Source organism: Xenopus tropicalis, chromosome 1 (assembly GCF_000004195.4).
Source record: "Xenopus tropicalis strain Nigerian chromosome 1, UCB_Xtro_10.0, whole genome shotgun sequence".
In the NCBI taxonomy this organism is placed as follows: Eukaryota; Metazoa; Chordata; class Amphibia; order Anura; family Pipidae; genus Xenopus; species Xenopus tropicalis.
In genome coordinates this window covers 4287137-4309364 of record NC_030677.2, presented here as the reverse complement: position 1 = coordinate 4309364, position 22228 = coordinate 4287137, and positions in this window count along the sequence as shown.

The window sequence follows — 22228 nt, the reverse complement described above, 5'->3', positions numbered from 1 at the left end:
CAATCATTTAGCATGTAGCATCTGCCTTACATTGCTGTCGGGCAGTGAAGCTTTCTGCCCCTTAATTTACAGACATGCCCCCCTGTTTTCCTTGTTTTTGCATTGATTTATTCTCTAATTCTCTAATTCTGCTGTACAGAATGCTAAGTGCTAGAAATATAAATACATTAGTTTGGGAAATGAGTCTCCATTTTTGAAATGCAATTTCGCAGCACATCTCAACCAAATTTTACTCAGCAGTTGCTGGACTACAAAAGATGGAGAGCTACTGTGGGCATCTTCAGGGGCATGGGGCTTTATTTCTATGGAGCTTTGGTGATGTTGGGCTGGTACAAGAGTGTTAACCACATAGCTAAACATTTCTAGCCATAGTCTTTTTTTAGACTTTCATGTCCCTTTAATGAGGGTGTAAAGCTAGTTTTGCGGTTAGCCAGGATTTTCCTAAATTGCTCAATATCAGTGTTTAATGGGGCTATTGGGCAGTGGCTAGAGCAAGATTGGGGGTTCATTCCAACTTTTAGAATCAGAGATATTTGTGAATAGAGCATGGAAGGCAAGGCTGCCCTTGCAGAATCACATTGAATATCTCTAATAGTTGGGGCCATAGTGTGCGATAGAAAGTCTTATGTTATGGTGCAGAAGCCTTTCTATTTGAGGAAAATTAATGTGTTTTAGTTCCTTTGTGTTGGGTTGGTTGAAAAGGGGTTTATAAAAATAAGATGCGAGGGGAGCACCGCCACAATTGCAGACCCAGAGTTCCAGAAGGTGTGCACAGTCATAAACGTATGAAACTATTTATTAAGAAATGGACAGTATGACTTTAAAGAAATGCACCTCCACTTCATAAGTACCTAAGACAAGGTATCATTATTATTATTATTATCTATATAGAGCCATCGATTTACACAGCACTTTACAGAATAGAGGGGTACAAAAGACAGAACAGTTAACATGTACATATAAACAATTCACAAAAATGGGTACCCACTAAAACATAACCTTTATTTTGCGTGAATAAATGAAAAAACACACCTTCCCTGGAGCTGGTAAATGGGTGCTCTACTGGGCTAGTAAACACATAAGTGGCTGGATTGAATACCAACCTGTTCAATCACTGTACCACAAAGTGTCACTCTCTCAAAACTTGGCTAGAAGCTAGTGCCACCCATATATTGAGTCACATATATTGTGAGCAGGTTGCTAGTTAATGGTTTACAACTCAGCACTGTTCAACCAAACGTTACTCAGCTGTTGCCGGACTACAAATCCCAGAATAATGTAACATATAATGAAGGGTGGGGCATGCTGGGAGTTGTAGTCCAGCAACATCAGGGTTGGATTCTTAAAGCAATATTGCACAATACCATTTTTCCAAAACTTATCCCCAAATCTCCACAGCCAGTGACTTTAAAATGCAAAAGAATCCCCCAATGAGAATCCCAGCTGATGTGAGTAAATCCGGCTCCCTGTTCTCTGTTCCTGCAATTGGAGTTGGGAGCAATAAGCACAGTTTCCCAGCACTGAACAAGTCTGTCCCTTTATCCCCATGTCTGATTCCTGTGCCATATAATGACGGGAAAATGCCATCATTATCTCTATATGTAAGGTACCAGCAAGGGGCCTGACACAGTGCTGGGAATCAGCAGTCTCATTGGTCAGTTCTCTTGCATCTTTAATTAAGTTGTCGGTCAGTAGAATTCTCATTGGTAAATTGGTTTCCATGCGTAATTAGGTTTTTAATCAACTTCTATAGAGCAGAAGATGGCACAGTGGGACAGCTTTACAGCTGGGTTTGGTTGTCCTTTAAAGGTGTTTTCAGCATTATTTCTATTTGTTTCTAAACAAACTAATTTTTGTATTCACATCTAGCCTGAGTAGTATTGTGTAACATTTGGGCAGAAATATAGAGGCTAAAAGGCCCGCGCTTGAGGTGAGTATGGCAAATATCTCCACACACACAGTGTTTTTGCCTTTGGTGCTCAGATAGGCCGGGATCATTGTGATCCAAACACTGCAGAAGAGCAGCATGCTGAAAGTGATGTACTTGGCCTCATTAAAACTGTCCGGTAAGCTCCGAGCTAAAAATGCTAAAACATAACTAACAGCTGCCAGAAGCCCCATATACCCAATAACTGAGTAAAAGCCAATAGCTGAGCCCTCATTGCACTGAATGATGATGGTTCCAGGGGAAGTGTGAATGTCCAGTTCCTGAAAGGGAGGAGAAATGGCCAACCAAGTCATGCAGATGATTATTTGAATGGATGAGCAGAACAAGACTACAGAATTGGACAGTTTGACTCCCAGCCATTTTCTCCATGAGCTCCCTGGCTTGGTGGCTTTGAAAGCAACACAAACCATGATAGTCTTGGCCAGGAGAGAAGAGACAGCTATGGAGAAGGTGATTCCAAAAGTGATGATGCGCAGCATGCAGGTTATATCCACAGGGCGACCGAGGAACAGAAACACACTGAGGAAGCTCAGCTTGATGGAGACAAGGAGGAGGAAGCTCAGGCTCCGGTTGTTGGCTCTCACTATGGGGGTGTCATGGTTGGAAATGAAGACTACAAGTACTAACAGAGTTATAAGAAAGAAGAGAACTGAGATTGATGAAAAAATCATAGAAATCACATGATCTGTGTATGAAAGAAATTCTTCCATCTTGGCAAAACATTTAATCTTCTCCTCATTGGGCCATTCCATATCTGGGCATCGGATACAACGCTCACTGTCTGTAATTGAGAAAATAAATCATTGTAAAATCTTATATAATAATATATTATTAAATACTAAAACGAGCTGATGTGGGGAATTATGTGAATCTAAATCTAAATAAACCATGTTTTTTAAATATCTCTAGATCATGAAATGATTTAATATGTTTGGGTAGCACCTGGAACTTACTGGAGTGTGGGGGGGGTTGGTTTCTGCTCTAATTGTATATGTGTATTGTAAAGTTTTTATGGAAGATTATCTTTAGAAATGGTAGGCAAGCAGGTTTCCTTGCACAAAAGATGCTTCATATGGCATCACAAATAAAGAAGGGTCTTTCTCACAGATGACTGACTGCCCATTGGCTCCAATGCATTTGGGGGAAAAAAGTCTATTGACTGCAATGCAATTGCCAAAATGTTACTATTTCAGAACATTTGGGGCAAAGAAAAATAGTTTGCTCATCACTACTCTATCACTCTCTCTCTGTTCAGTGTTTAAATCATTTTAGAGACTTTCAAGCTAAAATACATTTTTAAAAATGATGTGTTGTACCCGTTATATTGGAGATCTCTCCCTCTGAACACGGGACACAGTCATAGCAGCAGGTCTGGGATCCTCGCCTTGGTGCCTTCCTGAATCCGGGGGGACAACTGGCTGAGCATTGGGCTCTTGGGATCTAGAATATTATAAAAAATATCTTACACAACAATCAGGGAGAATGGGCACACCCTGTAGGATAATATTTTTGAAATGTATTATAAATAATAAATAAAATATCAAACAGTATTTAACTGATAATCAGATAGTAACTGATAGCCGGTCAAAAATGTTTTGGATAAAACCTTTGATATGAAACATAACAAGGTCTAAATGTGATACATTTATTTATTGGCTAACTAAGTTGATAACCAAAGCAGCTTTAAGAACATTTAACCAACCAAGGAAAGATATTAAACCAAGCACCAACCTTCAACTTTTCAAGAGAATCTGGGTGCAAATGTTTCCCAGAGAGTCTTTTAAAGGACACTAAAACCAACCGTAAAGCTGTACAACTTCAGTTGCCCCCGTTATCTAATTGAAAATTCAGAGACATGTTGCCGGGCAACACTGATTGCATTTAAAAGGGTTGTAAACCCAACTACAACACTGTCCCACTGCGCCCCCTAGTTTTGCTATAGAAGTTGCTGAAAAACATAATTATAGATACAAGAAAACTCACCAATGAGAATTCTACTGATTACAAAAACTTCATTAAAGATGCAAGAGAAGTGACCAATGAGAATGCTGATTCCCTGTGTCAGGCCCCTTGCTGGTACCTTACATATAGAGATAATGATGGCATTTTCCCGTCATTATATGGCACAGGAATCAGACATGGGGATAAAGGGACAGACTTGTTCAGTGCTGGGAAACTGTGCTTATTGCTCCCAACTCCAATTGCAGGAACAGAGAACAGGGAGCCGGATTTACTCACATCAGCTGGGATTCTCATTGGGGGATTCTTTTGCATTTTAATGGGGGAAAGTTTTATTGTGCAATATTGCTTTAAGAATACAGCCCTGATGTTGCTGGACTACAGCTCCCAGCATGCCTCACCCTTCATTATATGTTACATTATTCTGGGATTTGTAGCCCAGTAACAGCTGAGTAACGTTTGGTTGAGCAGTGGTGTTGCTAGGGTGAGGAATGGCTGAAAGCCTCAGGGCAGTTTTAGCTTTGTACCCATTCTAACTCTTTGCATGAACCCTTAGATACTTAATATTAATATATGTGAAAATAAAATGTTAGTGTTAAAATCTTTATTGGTAGAAAGATAAATTTCCTTACGCCAGTGGTTCTTGCCTTCCATTGAATTGATGATGATGTTATTTTCAGCCTCTGATCTGGGGGTCCCCACGGGGAGAATTCACCAAAGAGCTTTCTCGTTAGGTGACGCTCAGTGGAAAAAATGTAGTTATAGATCTGGAACCCAGAGACGTACTCCCCGTGTTCATCAAATGAGAAGGTTGGTCCAGTTTGGGTGCTGTATTGATGCTTTTTTAAAAAACCATGCAACTCCTACACACAAGAATAAATGATATTAAATCATTCCGTGCAGACACTGCTGTCATGTTAAACACGTAAATACGGTAATAACTCATGGAAGTTGGAGGCATGTATTATAGAGTACCAGATTTATACATATACTTGTCTACCCTGTCACCAAACAATTACTGAAGAATAAATGAATCATAAACAATAACCGACGCCAGACTATGGAAATGCGCGGAGAAAGGCCCAGCTGTTTAGTAACAAATCAGAATTTCAATAACCAAAATCAGATATCAACATCTCGTATGTAAATTATATTTTATAATAAACCTTCTTAGCCAGGCACTGTACTTTCAATGCCCGCCATGCTGAAAAGTTCTGCCACGACCACAGCCAGAACTAACATTTACCTACCGCCACGCCAAACCCAGTTAACCTCTTAACTTGGCCTTGTCCCTTCCCAAAAGAGCCTTCTCAATGGCATTCTGCAAGCCTGTATTAAAAATATCCAGGCCAATAGGTGACAAGTGCACCCCATCCTCACGAAATAGCCCTTGTCCTGCATCTTCCAACTCATGGTGTCGGTAAACCTGTATATGACGCTGTTTGGTGAACTTATCAATGGTGCGGTTGAGCTTACGTCTGCATTTTTCCATCGGCTTCAGCCGGCCTGTTTGCCAGCACAATCTAGGTATAATCTCTGACCACACCAATGCTACGTCCGGCATTAGCAAACATAACTGTGACAAGCCATATTTAATAGCTCTAATTATCTCTATAGTCTTATAGAAACCAAGGTCGTTACCCCCCAGAAGAATCATCCCGGGGTATCCCCACTTTTTAACCATTAAGGATATAGTAGCTAACAAATCAAACCATTTAAGGCCTCCAATACCCTTCCATCTGATAATGTATCAGTCTTTAGGCAAGCTAAGATTCAATCCATATGGGCACTGTTCTGCTCTTCTCATTGCCCACTTAACGTATGAGTGACCAACTATCCAAATTTGTAAAAGATCTGAAAGAAACAAGTTATTATTAGCCAAATAATAGCCCAATAAAGATACACCAATGATGGTCTGATGTAAAGTCTGTATCGGTTGGAGGACCATCTTCCAATGTTCCTAATCATTCTCTCTTTTTCTCCCCAAAGAGCAGCCTGAGTGCCCCCCGATTGTGAATGAATGGGAGTGGTAGTTTTTATCGGGAATGCCTAATTTCTTCAAACACATGCTGAAAACTTTGTTAAATTGAAATCTGGAGAGATACTCTCCTTTTCTGTGCATGAATACAGGGCCGTCCGACTCAGGCTGGATGTCACAAAATGTTTGAAAATTCCTGACAGGACACAAAAGTGAATGAACCAAATGACCCAGCCAAATAATGCATCCCTTACCCACTGCATCTGTCTTGGATACACGAATATTGATACGAAGTCTATCCCCCATTAGAGCAATATCATTATGCAAAATTCCACCTGGTATAAATTTATTTTAGGCAACCACTTTGCTTATACACATTGCTGCAAAATAAACAATAACAAATAATGTTCTAAATAAACAGGTTTCATAATCATCAAAACAGACTTGGGGAGGACATTAGCCAGTTTACAAAGCAACGTGACCATAATGGGTTCCTGGTATCGGCTTTGGCCTTAAGAATCTGCTGTACTAGTGGTTCTTTAGTGAAGTTAATTATATTATATAATGAAATTCCAGCCACTTTCCTTAATACTTAATACTTAATACTATTAATAGATTGCCACTTCTGGGCACAATCTAAAATAAACAGTATCAGTAAGTCACTGTCACACAGGGTCACTGAAAAAACATTGCAGCCTATAAAACTTTGCTAGTCTGTCCAGGATGATAAATAATCGGTCCAGGTTCTAACGGCCACTGAATGGCGTAATGCCGACATTATATTGGGAATACTGAGTCCCACAGATAATTGGGACAGGTTCTAACGGCCGCTGAATGGCGTAATGCCGACATTATATTGGGAATACTGAGTCCTGTAGATAATTGGGACAGGTTCTAATGGCCACTGAATGGCGTAATGCCGACATTATATTGGGAATACTGAGTCCTGTAGATAATTGGGACAGGTTCTAATGGCCACTGAATGGCGTAATGCCGACATTATATTGGGAATACTGAGTCCCACAGATAATTGGGACAGGTTCTAATGGCCACTGAATGGCGTAATGCCGACATTATATTGGGAATACTGAGTCCCACAGATAATTGGGACAGGTTCTAACGGCCGCTGAATGGCGTAATGCCAACATTATATTGGGAATACTGAGTCCCACAGATAATTGGGACAGGGTCTAACGGCCGCTGAATGGCGTAATGCCGACATTATATTGGGAATACTGAGTCCCACAGATAATTGGGACAGGTTCTAATGGGACAGGTTCTAACGGCCGCTGAATGGCGTAATGCCGACATTATATTGGGAATACTGAGTCCCACAGATAATTGGGACAGGGTCTAACGGCCGCTGAATGGCGTAATGCCGACATTATATTGGGAATACTGAGTCCCACAGATAATTGGGACAGGGTCTAACGGCCGCTGAATGGCGTAATGCCGACATTATATTGGGAATACTGAGTCCCACAGATAATTGGGACAGGGTCTAACGGCCGCTGAATGGCGTAATGCCGACATTATATTGGGAATACTGAGTCCCACAGATAATTGGGACAGGGTGTAACGGCCACTGAATGGCGTAATGCCGACATTATATTGGGAATACTGAGTCCCACAGATAATTGGGACAGGTTCTAATGGGACAGGTTCTAACGGCCGCTGAATGGCGTAATGCCGACATTATATTGGGAATACTGAGTCCCACAGATAATTGGGACAGGGTCTAACGGCCGCTGAATGGCGTAATGCCGACATTATATTGGGAATACTGAGTCCCACAGATAATTGGGACAGGGTCTAACGGCCGCTGAATGGCGTAATGCCGACATTATATTGGGAATACTGAGTCCCACAGATAATTGGGACAGGGTGTAACGGCCACTGAATGGCGTAATGCCGACATTATATTGGGAATACTGAGTCCCACAGATAATTGGGACAGGTTCTAATGGGACAGGTTCTAACGGCCGCTGAATGGCGTAATGCCGACATTATATTGGGAATACTGAGTCCCACAGATAATTGGGACAGGGTCTAACGGCCGCTGAATGGCGTAATGCCGACATTATATTGGGAATACTGAGTCCCACAGATAATTGGGACAGGGTCTAACGGCCGCTGAATGGCGTAATGCCGACATTATATTGGGAATACTGAGTCCCACAGATAATTGGGACAGGGTCTAACGGCCGCTGAATGGCGTAATGCCGACATTATATTGGGAATACTGAGTCCCACAGATAATTGGGACAGGGTCTAACGGCCGCTGAATGGCGTAATGCCGACATTATATTGGGAATACTGAGTCCCACAGATAATTGGGACAGGGTGTAACGGCCACTGAATGGCGTAATGCCGACATTATATTGGGAATACTGAGTCCCACAGATAATTGGGACAGGTTCTAATGGGACAGGTTCTAACGGCCGCTGAATGGCGTAATGCCGACATTATATTGGGAATACTGAGTCCCACAGATAATTGGGACAGGGTCTAACGGCCGCTGAATGGCGTAATGCCGACATTATATTGGGAATACTGAGTCCCACAGATAATTGGGACAGGTGATTCCCACTTGTAGCTCCCAAAAAGTCTGAAACTGCAAGCGAGATAAAGCAGTTTTATTATATATACCAGGAATATGCCTTGCCCTAACCATAATGTTGCGAGACAGAGCTCTAAGGACGAATTGTAAGTTCAGTACTGGTGGTGATGAAGAGGACATGTTATTAATAACTTGCACGACACCCAAATTATCACAATTCACTATAATTTTCTTATGTGATAATCCTAACCAAATTTCAGTAGAAACCAAAATTGCAAAAAATTCCATCAGTAGCATATTTTTAGTGAGCCCCGCCTCTATCCATTTAATCGGCCAGGTGCCCACGGATCATTGGTTTTAAAAAAAAATGCCCCAAATCCTACTGTAGATGCAGCATCCGTGAACAGTTGCAGGGTCTCATTGTCCACATATTCCTCCTTCCAGCAAGTTTTCCCATTAAAGTGTTCTAGAAATTGTTGCCATATTAACAAATCACTCTTCAATTCCAAAACAATACGAATATGCCAGTTAGGGTTTCTTAATGCCCGCTGTCAAAGCACACAGTCTCTTGGTAAATACCCGACCAATTGGCATGATCCTAGTGGCACAGTTTAAATGGTCAATGAGACTCTGCAACTGCTTTAATTTCAATTTAGTGCAGGATAAAGTGGTAGCCACCAGCAATTTCAGCTTGTTAACTTTATCCTCAGGGAGTCTAAACTCCATCCTAATCGAATCTATTTCTATTCCTAGAAAAACTATAGATGTAGTCGGATATACCGTCTTTCCTGGTGCAAGGGGACTACCGAATTCCTGTGCCAGCCATACAAATGTGTTAAGCATTCTTCTACATATGCACGGTATGCGCCATTTGCACGGTATGCTTCCAGTATAATTTCCAGGTCTTTAAACAATTGAGGTGAAAGATGTGGCTTTTTTGAACATTGCAGATTTGCAAAAATATAAAATGCCTGTAACCAGTTAGAAAATGTTCTGGCTACTGGCCGCCTTCTAGTTTCCTCACTATCTCCCTTTTTCTCCATTTTATAAATACTTTATAAGACGGTAACAAAGACAATATATCAATGTATTCCTCTCTCATAATCTTGTCCTTAATGGAAGAATAGAGGTGAAGACCTAGTGGGGTAGGGTCACAGATGGTTACATCCCTCAAACTGGCTTCTGAAACCCCAATAGGGATAACTCTGAAGCCCCAGACCCATCTTGCAATTGGTTACTAACTGTGGACAGTGACTGCATCACTTCCTTAATTACAGTAATGTCATTTACATGAGATACATTACCAAGTTGCTGAAGTGTAGAGGGAGTCTGAGTTGTACTGGTGCTTGGAGTCTGGAAGTCCTCTTGTCTCTGTGAAATAGGAGGTTGTGGCGCAGATATACCACGTAACTAACTACTTTGCAGAGCTGAAGGACCAGGTTGCTCCAGGTTCCCAGTGTGCTGAGGTGGGGATATTGCAGGCCATGTGAGGGTAGACTTTTTAGGGCCCTGCATCCCTGGCTTCTTACGCTTATAGCTCCCTTCTTTGCAGGCACTTTCCCCACAAGGCAATGCTTTATAAGTGGCCTGGGAATGCTGCTTGAAGCACTATCTTCTTCAGCACTAGCCGCATTCTCTGAAGGGTCTTCCAACAAATGCTGATCTGAGACTGGACATAAAATGCGTGTAATTTCTTCAAGTGCCACATGGTGACGCAGCCACTCCACAACACGCACAATATCTTCCCTAGCAGGCTGGGCAGCGAGGACTCCTCCCCTCTCCATGACAGGAAACTAGCTGAAATGGCAATGGAGGTGCTTCCCAAGGATTTACACACCCGGCACTGACCAGACTGCACAGCTAGCCTGGGTAACCACCTAAAATAACCTTGTGTCTGCTGGGATGTGCGAACCAATCAAGTTGGAGCCCAATGTTCCCTATAACTCCACTAATACTGTCCGCACAGCCCACCAGACTCCACACCCAGGGGTTAAGCCCCACTGGGCCATTCATGTCTCATATATTAGATTCATATTATATGAATATTAAACTGGGGGTGTTATTTAATTCATACAGTATATTGTTAATTCTTTCAGGGTCATGTAGGTTTGGGCAAGTTTTCTATTATAAATAGTCAATGCTACAAACATTGGGGCAGCCTCCATTATCTATGAGTGAATTGCACCTAAAGCATGTTTAATGAAAGAGAAGGGGCTTCATTTATAAACACTGGGCACATTAGCCCATTTGCAGTATCCCAGAGCAACCAATCAGTGATTGACTTTTTTAGCTAGCTGCAGGTTAAATAATGAATACATGGATTTGATTGGTTGCCATGGGTTACTGCCCAGGTGAAAGTTTGCCCAGTGTTTATAAATGAGCCCCAAGGTGTTTAGGTGTTTGTCAGAGAGCTAGTCATACACAGGGCACTGCCCTAGTATTTGTGATAATTACCTGGTACTTATAGGGAGACTTGGATTTCTTGATAAACAACATGTTCATATCATGAAGAGCTCGGGACATTATATCAACTGCCAGATGCACTCTGAAAATTGGCTTTACCACTAAAAAAGTAAAGGTCTGTGATACGCTCCAGCCCGGTGCAGTTATGAAGAGTATGCGCGGAAGTATATTGATACAAATTATTCTTATTTTGGTCTTTTGACAAACACAAATGGAACATTAGGAAGATATCTTCAATTAACTCATCATCTGGGAATTTTGATGAATGTAAATCCTCTAAAAATCTGCTCATTTCAGGAGTCCCGAGATCATAATGGTAACGTGGCACAAAAACCAAACTGTAATTAAATATTTCTATAGCGTATCCAACAACAATATCGTTAGTCCCCCAATTAGATGAAAGGATCAAAGTCTTTTCTCGCAGCACATAAGGTAATGATGCCACAAACATAACAGAAGCTGTTCCACTAAGAATAATGACACTGGTAGAGTATCCCTGAATTATGTTTTCATATTTACTTAAAGAAAAATGCTTTGCTTTATAGATTTGTATCTTTATTGAAAACTCAATGCAGACGCCTTCCCTAGAGAGATATTTGGCCAAATTGTGAAGTTCTTCCTCTGCGCTCATATCATCAGATGTAATTATTCCAACCCAGGTCCAGCCAAAATGTCTCAGTAATTTACTTAAAGCAAAATAATTGGCTTCATCACTTTGTACTGTGCGGAAGAAGTACGGGAAGGCGGCTCTGTCTCTGAGCGATGGGTCTGTCGCTCCGTAACTGATCTGTAGGGACAGAAAGATAATAAAGCTCTGAGCAATAAAAAAGTAAACAAGAAATTGTAAGAATATCACTTTTGTCTTTTAAAGAAACAGCAAAACCTTTCTGTTGGGATTGTCATGCAAAAGTTGAACTTCTAAATAAAAATACATAAACAAGTATCTGCCTTATTAACCCTTTCCCTGCCAACGACGTAGCTCCTACGTGCTGGCATAAAAAGATGTTAGGCGCCAAGCACGTAGGAGTTATTTATCGTGCGCTCGTTCTCTGTGCTCGCCACTTAATCTGAGTGCAGAGAACAAGCGCAAGGTAAAGAACCCTCTAGACAACGAGCAGAGATGGGGGATTAGTGGCCCCTGGGGCGCAATCGCCCAGGGGCCCCATGGGAAAAGCCAGACACATAGATTCTATGTGTCTGGCTTTACCTGCTCTCCCCCTCTCTTCCTCCTCTCCCCCCTCCCTTCCTGCACTGCCCACTTACTGGATCCTTCACTGCAGCTGCTGTCCCTGCGATCTCCTGTGCCCCTCCAGCTTCTTGACCCCTAGTTAGTGCCACATATACACAGAAACACACGATCACACACTTATTACACTAATACACACTTATACTTACACTTACACACACTCACATTTTGGGGGGTTTCACACATTCAAAGCACTTACAGCACTCACGCACATGCACACAAAACACATTTTGCCTAGTGTACATGCACACTTATGCAATTTTGTGAATTTTTTTGATCACATCAGTTTTCTTTTTCCATGAAAACACTGTTTTATTGCCATTGCGGATAGCATATTCGCATTATTTTGGTGTTTTTATTACATTTTCTGTGATTTTGGTGCATTTTTAGTCATTTTATTGCATTTTTAGCCATTTTATTGCTTTTTCAGTTATGCATAGTTGTTGTTCACTTCACTTTGTCTGTAAAACTAATTTGCCCAAGCCAAAATACTTGGGCAAAAAATACTCAGACTGTGATTCTGACTGCACATATCACTAGGTAAAAAAAAATTGATCTTAGTGATTTTTTGGGGATTTTAGCAATTCTATTGCATTTCACATTATTCTTTGTTACTTGTCTTTGCACATGGCATTTAATCTGCTGTATTTCAATTTGGCTTCCTCTGTACACCACATAGTTTGGTAAATCTATGCATATTGGGCATCAAACGGTTCAGTAGACCCCTGGCGTTCAAATTTAGATTGTTTTATGTTGGTATGTTACAAAATGTGGGGTACATAATGGGGCAAAATGCAAGCTTTGTGACGATTTTCAGAAATGTCATAAAAACCGTTCTGTTTAGCATAGCTTTGTAGTTTGGTAGTTTGCAGAAGAAACATGTATTTACCCATTTTTGTTTGGTTAGAATGTGGTTTTTCAGAAAATATATGGTTTTCTAGGGTCTCCATACTGTTAGGGGGTCTTATGGCACATAATACACATACCGGGCACAAAAACTGCACCAGCCAGAGCATCATTTGTAAAAATTCATATGCACTATATTTGGGTGCCCCTGTATGCCACATAGTTTGGTTAATCTATGCAGATAGATAAATGCGGCTAATTGCAACATTTTTAGTAGATTTTCTGAAATGTCATAGAAGCCTCTTTAGGAAAGCTTTGCAGGTACTTTGTTGTAGAAAGGACTCTTTACCCATGTTTGATTTGTCAGAACATGTACTTTCCAAAAATATATGGTTTTCAGGGGTCACCCTACATTTCTGCAGCTTCTATCCCTCATAAAACTGCCATGTGGTTATGAATTAGGTAAAGGTAAGCCATGAAATTAGTGGCACAAGGTATATTTTGGGGTCTCTAAGTGCCATGTGCTTTGATAAACCTATGTACAGTGGGCATCAAACTGTTCAATAGACCTCTGGGGTTCATATTTAAGGTGTTTTATTTGGTTACTTTATGACCTTTAGGAGATAAGATACTATAGACTGGAAGCTTTGAAGTTATTGAAGAAATTTCACAAATTTTGATAAAAACCAATAACTTTAGGAAAGCATTGCAACTTGATAGTTTGGAGTAGACAGACAGTTCTACCTATTCTGGATTCCCCAGAATCTGTTCTTTCTAAAAATGTATAAGTTTCTGGGATAAACCTTCTGTTAGTGGAATTTTTGTCCTTGAAATATAAAGTATGCAGCTTTCTGGAGCAGCGCTTTGGAAATTTGGTAGTGTACTGCTGGGAGTTTTTGACCTATACAAGTGAGAAATCCCCATAAAACTATATATATTTGGTATTGGCACGTTCAGGAGACTTGGGACTTTTGAAATCAGTTGTATATTTGTGCATAAAATAATTTTTGTTTCTGGTGTATGTGTTTATATTATGGAAAATATTATTTATTTTTTTTCATTTTTTAGACATTTGGAAGCCTATATCTTCTTACAGAATTGGAATTACAGAATTACCATATTTGAAAGCTTAGGTTGTCCTGAAAAAAATGATATATAGTATTCCTGGTAAACTAAAAGTCCCCCCCGAAGAAAGACCCCTAAAGTGAAACAGTGCAAAATGTTCCAAAACAGCTGGCAGTAAAAGGGTTAAACTCAACATAAATATTTGTGTTTATTCAAAAATATTGTTTTCGATTGTTTTAATATTGTTTAAAATATTGTTTTACAGCCCTGAAATGTTAGTTTTAAATAAAAAGCAAACTGTTTATTCCCACTTGCAACAGGCCTGTTACTCCACTATATCTTATAGCCTTATGTACAAAATAATTGTCACTGCAATAATTTTCTAGTTGAACAAAGCAAAAGAATAACCAATCCATGCGCTCAAAACTGGTTTTTGCATTCTTAGTGAAAATGTTTAATAGGGCAGCTCTGAAGAACATGCAATAAGAAGACTGGTTATCTTTGTGTAGAAGGGTAAAGGTTTTCCCAGCTACGTTTGTCCTATTATATTTTTGGGGGCAGGTCCCTTAGCAGTTCAGGGTATCAGGTTTCCCCAGTTATAAAAAGAAAAGCACATATGATCACTCTCTTTTGGCTCACCCACTTGCTGGAGGAGTTGGTGCAGTCCTGAAGGGCCTGGAACAGAGGTAGGTTTCAGTAAGTAAAGTTATTGCAAGGATAGTTACTCACTGTATTAGTGAGAGATAGGATCGGGGTAGTTAGTAGAGCAGTCAGAGGCTCCAACAAGGAGGCTAGAAAAGATTATCCCTGCGGTGTCAATGCTGTCAGTATAGGGACTCAAGCAGTTAGGGTGAAGGATAGGGACATCCTTGGAGTGTCGGACCACTATGAACTTCAACTAGCACTGGGGATTGTTCACCAAGGCAGGCAATACTACCTCTGGGTGTTGTGAATGCTACATCTGTAATTGTGTGAGTAACAACTGATTAAAAATTATTTTAAACATTTACAGATTTGATCTTGTACCAAGTCAAGACAAGTTAAGTGAAGTGTATAAATGGGATGAAAATGCAAATTGAAGGCCGACCCAAAAAAACCAAAACATATTACATTCCACATACTTGCTATTAAAGGGACACTAAACCCTGCTGCACAGCACTACTCAATCAAATGTTACTCAGCTGTTGCCGGACTACAAATCCCAGAATAATGTAACATATAATGAAGGGTGAGGCATGCTGGGAGCTGTAGTCCAGCAACATCAGGGTTGTATTCTTAAAGCAATATTGCACAATAAAACTTTTCAGGCTCCCCAGTGCCCGCATTGGCAGCATTGAAATGCAAAAGAATCCTCCAATGAGAATCCCAGCTGATGTGAGTAAATCCGGCTCCCTGTTCTCTGTTCCTGCAATTGGAGTTGGGAGCAATAAGCACAGTTTCCCAGCACTGAACAAGTCTGTCCCTTTATCCCCATGTCTGATTCCTGTGCCATATAATGACGGGAAAATGCCATCATTATCTCTATATGTAAGGTACCAGCAAGGGGCCTGGCACAGAGCTCATAATTTAGTTAGCATTTTTATTTGTCAATTCTCTTGTATTTATAATTTCACTTTTCTTCAATTTCTCTAGAGAACTGAATCTGAACCATATGCAGGGAAGGGTTAATGAGAACCACGCGCTTACAAGAATTTTCAACTACAGTGTTTATGTATGATTTTAGGATTCACACTCAATTCGGCCAGGTGCTTACATTCCTCTGAATCCTGCTGGAAAAAAGCCAAATCCTGCCCAAATCCCTAACCGAATCTTTGATTTAGTGAATCGGCCCCTATGTATTGATGCAAAGAAGCTCTGGTGTCTAGCGCACTGCTGGTAGCCTGGTGTGGGACTGATTATATCACCGCATCACTCGGTAGCACCCAGACCTGAGTTTACTAATCAGGCAGAGTTTCATGCCAAAATAAACTCACCGAAAACTTGCCAAACTTTTTATTTGATTCAACATCTTTTTTAAATTTGTCATCTCACTAAACTGACTAATGTACAGTATGAGGTAACAAAACCGGAATATCTCCAGATACCAATTCTCCACTTTACATTTTTCCATCAGGGGAAGCAAGCTACGCAGTGCTTTACATTGCTTTACAACAAGCAGGGGTCTTACAGTTTTGTAGTTGGCCGGGGGTATCAGGATTCCCTAGATTTTAAAAATGGAAGTCGCCAAGTGTTTGGTCTCTTTTTTGTGGTGGCAGCTTGCCGGAGGGGGTGGTTGTGCCAGAACAGTGTGAGGCAGATATTGGTTTAGTAGGAGAAGATAGTATTAGTATAGTTTATGTAATAGCTAACTCTAGGGGCCAGATTCATCAAAGTACGAATCCAAATAACAAAATCCAATAATTTCTGATGTTTGGAAAGTCACGAAAATTCCGTTCATCTGAATACAAAAATTTCGTACTTACGATCCAAAATTTTCGTATTGAAACACTTGTTTGCGAAAGTCACAAAATTTTTGCTTCCGAACAATTGTGAACGGCGGGAAAACCGTTTTGGCTTTGAACCTTCAGTGTATGATTTTGGAAGCCTCCCATAGGGCTCAATGGCACTCTGCAGCTCCAACCCAGCCCAAGGAAAGTCTCCCATAGGGCTCAATGGCACTCTGCAGCTCCAACCCGGCCCAAGGAAAGCCTCCCATAGGGCTCAATGGCACTCTGCAGCTCCAACCCGGCCCAAGGAAAGTCTCCCATAGGGCTCAATGGCACTCTGCAGCTCCAACCTGGCCCAAGGAAAGTCTCCCATAGGGCTCAATGGCACTCTGCAGCTCCAACCCGGCCCAAGGAAAGTCTCCCCTAGGGCTCAATGGCACTCTGCAGCTCCAACCCGGCCCAAGGAAAGCCTCCCATAGGGCTCAATGGCACTCTGCAGCTCCAACCCGGCCCAAGGAAAGTCTCCCATAGGGCTCAATGGCACTCTGCAGCTCCAACCCGGCCCAAGGAAAGTCTCCCATAGGGCTCAATGGCACTCTGAGGCTCAAACCCGGCCCAAGGAAAGTCTCCCATAGGGCTCAATGGTACTCTGCAGCTCCAACCCGGCCCAAGGAAAGTCTCCCATAGGGCTCAATGGCACTCTGCAGCTCCAACCCGGCCCAAGGAAAGTCTCCCATAGGGCTCAATGGCACTCTGCAGCTCCAACCCAGCCCAAGGAAAGTCTCCCATAGGGCTCAATGGCGCTCTGCAGCTCCAACCCGGCCCAAGGAAAGTCTCCCATAGGGCTCAATGGCACTCTGCAGCTCCAACCTGGCCCAAGGAAAGTCTCCCATAGGGCTCAATGGCACTCTGCAGCTCCAACCTGGCCCAAGGAAAGTCTCCCATAGGGCTCAATGGCACTCTGCAGCTCAAACCTGGCCCAAGGAAAGTCTCCCATAGGGCTCAATGGCACTCTGCAGCTCCAACCCGGCCCAAGGAAAGTCTCCCATAGGGCTCAATGGCACTCTGCAGCTCCAACCCGGCCCAAGGAAAGTCTCCCATAGGGCTCAATGGCACTCTGCAGCTCCAACCCGGCCCAAGGAAAGTCTCCCATAGGGCTCAATGGCACTCTGCAGCTCCAACCCGGCCCAAGGAAAGTCTCCCATAGGGCTCAATGGCACTCTGCAGCTCCAACCTGGCCCAAGGAAAGTCTCCCATAGGGCTCAATGGCACTCTGCAGCTCCAACCCGGCCCAAGGAAAGTCTCCCATAGGGCTCAATGGCACTCTGAGGCTCAAACCCGGCCCAAGAAAAGTCTCCTTTAGGGCTCAATGGCACTCTGCAGCTCCAACCCGGCCCAAGGAAAGTCTCCCATAGGGCTCAATGGCACTCTGCAGCTCAAACCTGGCCCAAGGAAAGTCTCCCATAGGGCTCAATGGCACTCTGCAGCTCCAACCTGGCCCAAGGAAAGTCTCCCATAGGGCTCAATGGCACTCTGCAGCTCCAACCCGGCCCAAGGAAAGTCTCCCATAGGGCTCAATGGCACTCTGAGGCTCCAACCCGGCCCAAGAAAAGTCTCCTTTAGGGCTCAATGGCACTCTGCAGCTCAAACCTGGCCCAAGGAAAGTCTCCCATAGGGCTCAATGGCACTCTGCAGCTCCAACCCGGCCCAAGGAAAGTCTCCCATAGGGCTCAATGGCACTCTGCAGCTCCAACCTGGCCCAAGGAAAGTCTCCCATAGGGCTCAATGGCACTCTGCAGCTCCAACCTGGCCCAAGGAAAGTCTCCCATAGGGCTCAATGGCACTCTGCAGCTCCAACCCGGCCCAAGGAAAGTCTCCCATAGGGCTCAATGGCTCTCTGCAGCTCCAACCCGGCCCAAGGAAAGTCTCCCATAGGGCTCAATGGCACTCTGAGGCTGTGTAACATTCAGCAATAAAGAGTTAATTGTTCATTTCTGTTTATTTTTCTGATTTGCAAGTATCTGGCAAAGATTTTGGAGTGTTCACTTGAAATATAAGTTAAAGCAAAAATCTAACCTTTTCCGACAAAGAATTCACATGCTTGTCTCTAGTAGGGATGCACTGGATCTACAATAACAATCCAAACCCTAATTTGTGTATTCTAATTTGAGATAAATTTTAAAAAATGCATTAACTGCAAATTTTAGTATTCAGTTGTAACATATAATATGTTTTTCAGTCCAGTCCTTAAGCTAACAGCCTTAATTTCACCAACAGCCCCTACTATCCCCACGTTCTCTGCAGAGCAATACACAAGTTTTTTTCCTAAACTGTAAAAAGTGCAAAAGGGGGGAAGGGAGGCAGGCTGACAGTTGGCTGTACATACATTTATCAGGCATTTATCCCTAATTTCCGGACATCTTTAAAGGATGATTTTACTGAGTAAAGGTTTTTCTCACCTGGGAATATCCAAGCCGACTCTGGGCTATGGGTACAGTTGTGTCTGAGGTGAGATCCCCAATAAACCCAGCAATGTGTCTCTTTCCCACACAGGAGTAATTGGGAACCGGCTCCCTGGTACCAGATAATATCTGTAATACGCTCCTCACTGCCTTCCGTGCATCCCCACAGGAGTCGTATATATGGTACCCCAGGGTCAGGTTGGGGAGCAGAATTGGGTCTTTGTTAATGTTCTCAATGGCAAAGCGAAAATCCACCAAGTAGCGGTAAGTCTGTTCATTTGCACTGAGATAATGAATAAATCATTTTCATTTACTTCATTTTTGAGTCATTATTACCAATATATGCAAAGTGCATTATTTTACTACAATTTCCCAAATGAAATCCATCTCTTCTACCAACATGTTTAGAAATGGCAACATATTTTTTTGTTTGTTCATTTTTTGCATTTCAATTGTAACTTGATTTTTCTCTCCCGCATTTCATGTTTAAATAGTGCTCATTGATTCTAACATCTCAATTTTTATTCTGTGAGTGTGGATTTTTGTTGTTCTTTTTCATATCTTATCTTTGCGCTTGTGTCCATTACTAATCATATTCTAGTCCAGTGATCCCCAACCAGTGGCTCGGGGGGAACATGTTGCTCACCAACCCCTCAGATGTTGCTCCCAGTGGCCTCAAAGTAGGTGCTCATTTTTGAATTTCTGGATTGGAGGCAAGTGTTATGTGATTGCATAAAACCCAGTGCCTCACCCTTCATTATTGTAGTAATTAATGTGTGGGGACTATGTATACATACCTGCATGTATATGATAGTAATATCATTTAACTGAATGAAGGTACATAGGGCACAAGATATCTGTATAGATTTAAACAGTGAGTCAGTCAGATTGCAAGGCCCCCATACATGGGCCGATTGTAGCTGCCAATATTGGTCCCTTGGACTGATTTGGCAGCTTATCGGCCTATGTAGGGGCAGAAACGAGGGGCCTCAAATTGGGCAGATATCAATCGGCCAGGTTAAAAGATTCAGTTGGGTCAGGGACCGCATCGGCTCATTGATGCGGTCTCCGAACCGACTGCCCCATAGCCGCCAATATAATTGATCGAACTAGCCTACACGCTCCCCGATATCACCCACCCGTAGGTGGGAACATCAGGTGAAGGTCAACTTGCTTGGCAATCTTGCTAAGTGAGCAAATCTTAACATGAATGGGGACCTTTACTTAAGTTGCTTAAGTTGGGAATGCTTTGAAGTGCCTTTGTGGTAGTTACCTTGGTATTATATGGTGATGTGTGGGTGACCAACACCAAGATATCTCAGGAAACTATCGAGAGGGTCTTTTGCATTTCAAAGTGAAACTGTTTGTACAGTTGTTTATGGTGAGACAGCTCCTTATGGGAACTACCTGACTGACTAAAGGCCCCCATACACGGGCCGATAGAAGCTGCCGATATGGGTCCCTTGGACCAACTCGGCAGCTTATCTGCCCATGTAGGGGCAGAAACGAGCGGACTGGCCGACTGATATCTGGCCTGAAATTGGCCAGATATCGATCGGCCAGGTTAGAAAATCCAGTTGGATCGGCGACCGCATCGGCTCGTTGATGCAGTCCCCGAACCGACTGCCCCATTGCCTCCTACATAATCCGGTCGTTTGGCCCCAGGGCCAAATGATCGGATTATTTTTTTTTTAATTTCAAGCTCCCCGATATCGCCCACCCGTAGGTGGGGATATCAGGGGAAGATCCGCTCACTTGAAATCTTATTGATGATTGGTTGCTACCTCCTGTGTATATACAGATACTGTATATATTATTTCTAGGCAGAATTGCAACTTTTCAGGAGAACCTGTAGAGCTTTTTTTATTTAAGATCTACCCTTGTTCCATTGTGTTTTATGGCGGCAGAGACAAATGTTTTATTTTGTAAGCAAGAAGTCACTTTAGAGTTGAGTGTGTTTGTCCTTTTGGGCTGGAAATGGCACTTACAGTATTTGATACTGGGCTGCATTTCTGCTAGAATTTCATGGAATAACAATAGTGAATAGTGATGGGCGAAATGTTTCACCAGGCATGGATTTGCGGTGAATTTCCGCGTTTTGCCATTGGCGGATTGTTTCGCGAAACGGATGGAAAAATTTGGCGCGTGTCCAAAAATTGTTGCCAGCGACAAAAGAAAAGCCGCAGGCGACAAAAGAATAGCTGCGGGCGACAAAAGAATAGCCGTGCAACAAAAGAATAGCCGTACGACAAAAGAATAGCTGCGGGCGACAAAAGAATAGCTGCGGGCGACAAAAGAATAGCTGCGGACGACAAAAGAATAGCTGCGGGCGACAAAAGAATAGCCGTGCTACAAAAGAATAGCTGTGGGCGACAAAAGAATAGTCGCGGACAACAAAAGAATAGCCGTGCGACAAAAGAATAGCTGCGGGCGACAAAAGAATAGTCGCAGGCGACAAAAGAATAGCCGTGCAACAAAAGAATAGCTGCGGGCGACAAAAGAATAGTAGTGCCCATAGGAGATAGGACTTACCAATAACAGGCGAAGCTACTGGAATTGTCCCATGGAAATGTCATATTAGTAATATACAAATGTGAAGCCCTCACCCCTTTGAACATGTGAATTTGTTGGTAAGAATATTCCAACCATTACTGGCCACATATGCAGGGAAAGTCCCTTACTTCCTTCTATTACCCCTTTCTCTCATTTAGTGCCCATAGGAGATAGGACTTACAAAACACAGGTGAAGCTACTGGAATTGTGCCATGGAAGGGTATAATTACGCAGATAGAAGTGTGAAGCCATCACCCCTCCGAGCATGATGTCTCCTTCCTTCATGTATTCATATTCCTTTGCTGTTTTAATGATCTGCAGGCGACAGGCAGGATTGAGGGGCTGAACCCCAGATCTACAGGGTCCCACACACATAAGTATCAGATAGATCAGCACTTTCACCCAATAACTTGTAGCAGTGACTCCCGGCATAGCCCACCATGCAGCCAATATGCCCCTATATAATACAGAATTGGGCTGCATGTGTAGGTAAGGGGCCCGGCTCATCCAACCCTCATTTTATAGAGAGCAGAGAGAGGATTTGCCCCAGTAACAGTCAGTGGCACAGAGAGACACAGGGGCCCCAGGGTTGGGCTGTGTGTGTAGAACAGAGTAAGGGGCCCGGCTCATCCAACCCTCATTTTATAGAGAGCAGAGAGAGGATTTGCCCCAGTAACAGTCAGTGGCACAGAGAGACACAGGGGCCCCAGGGTTGGGCTGTG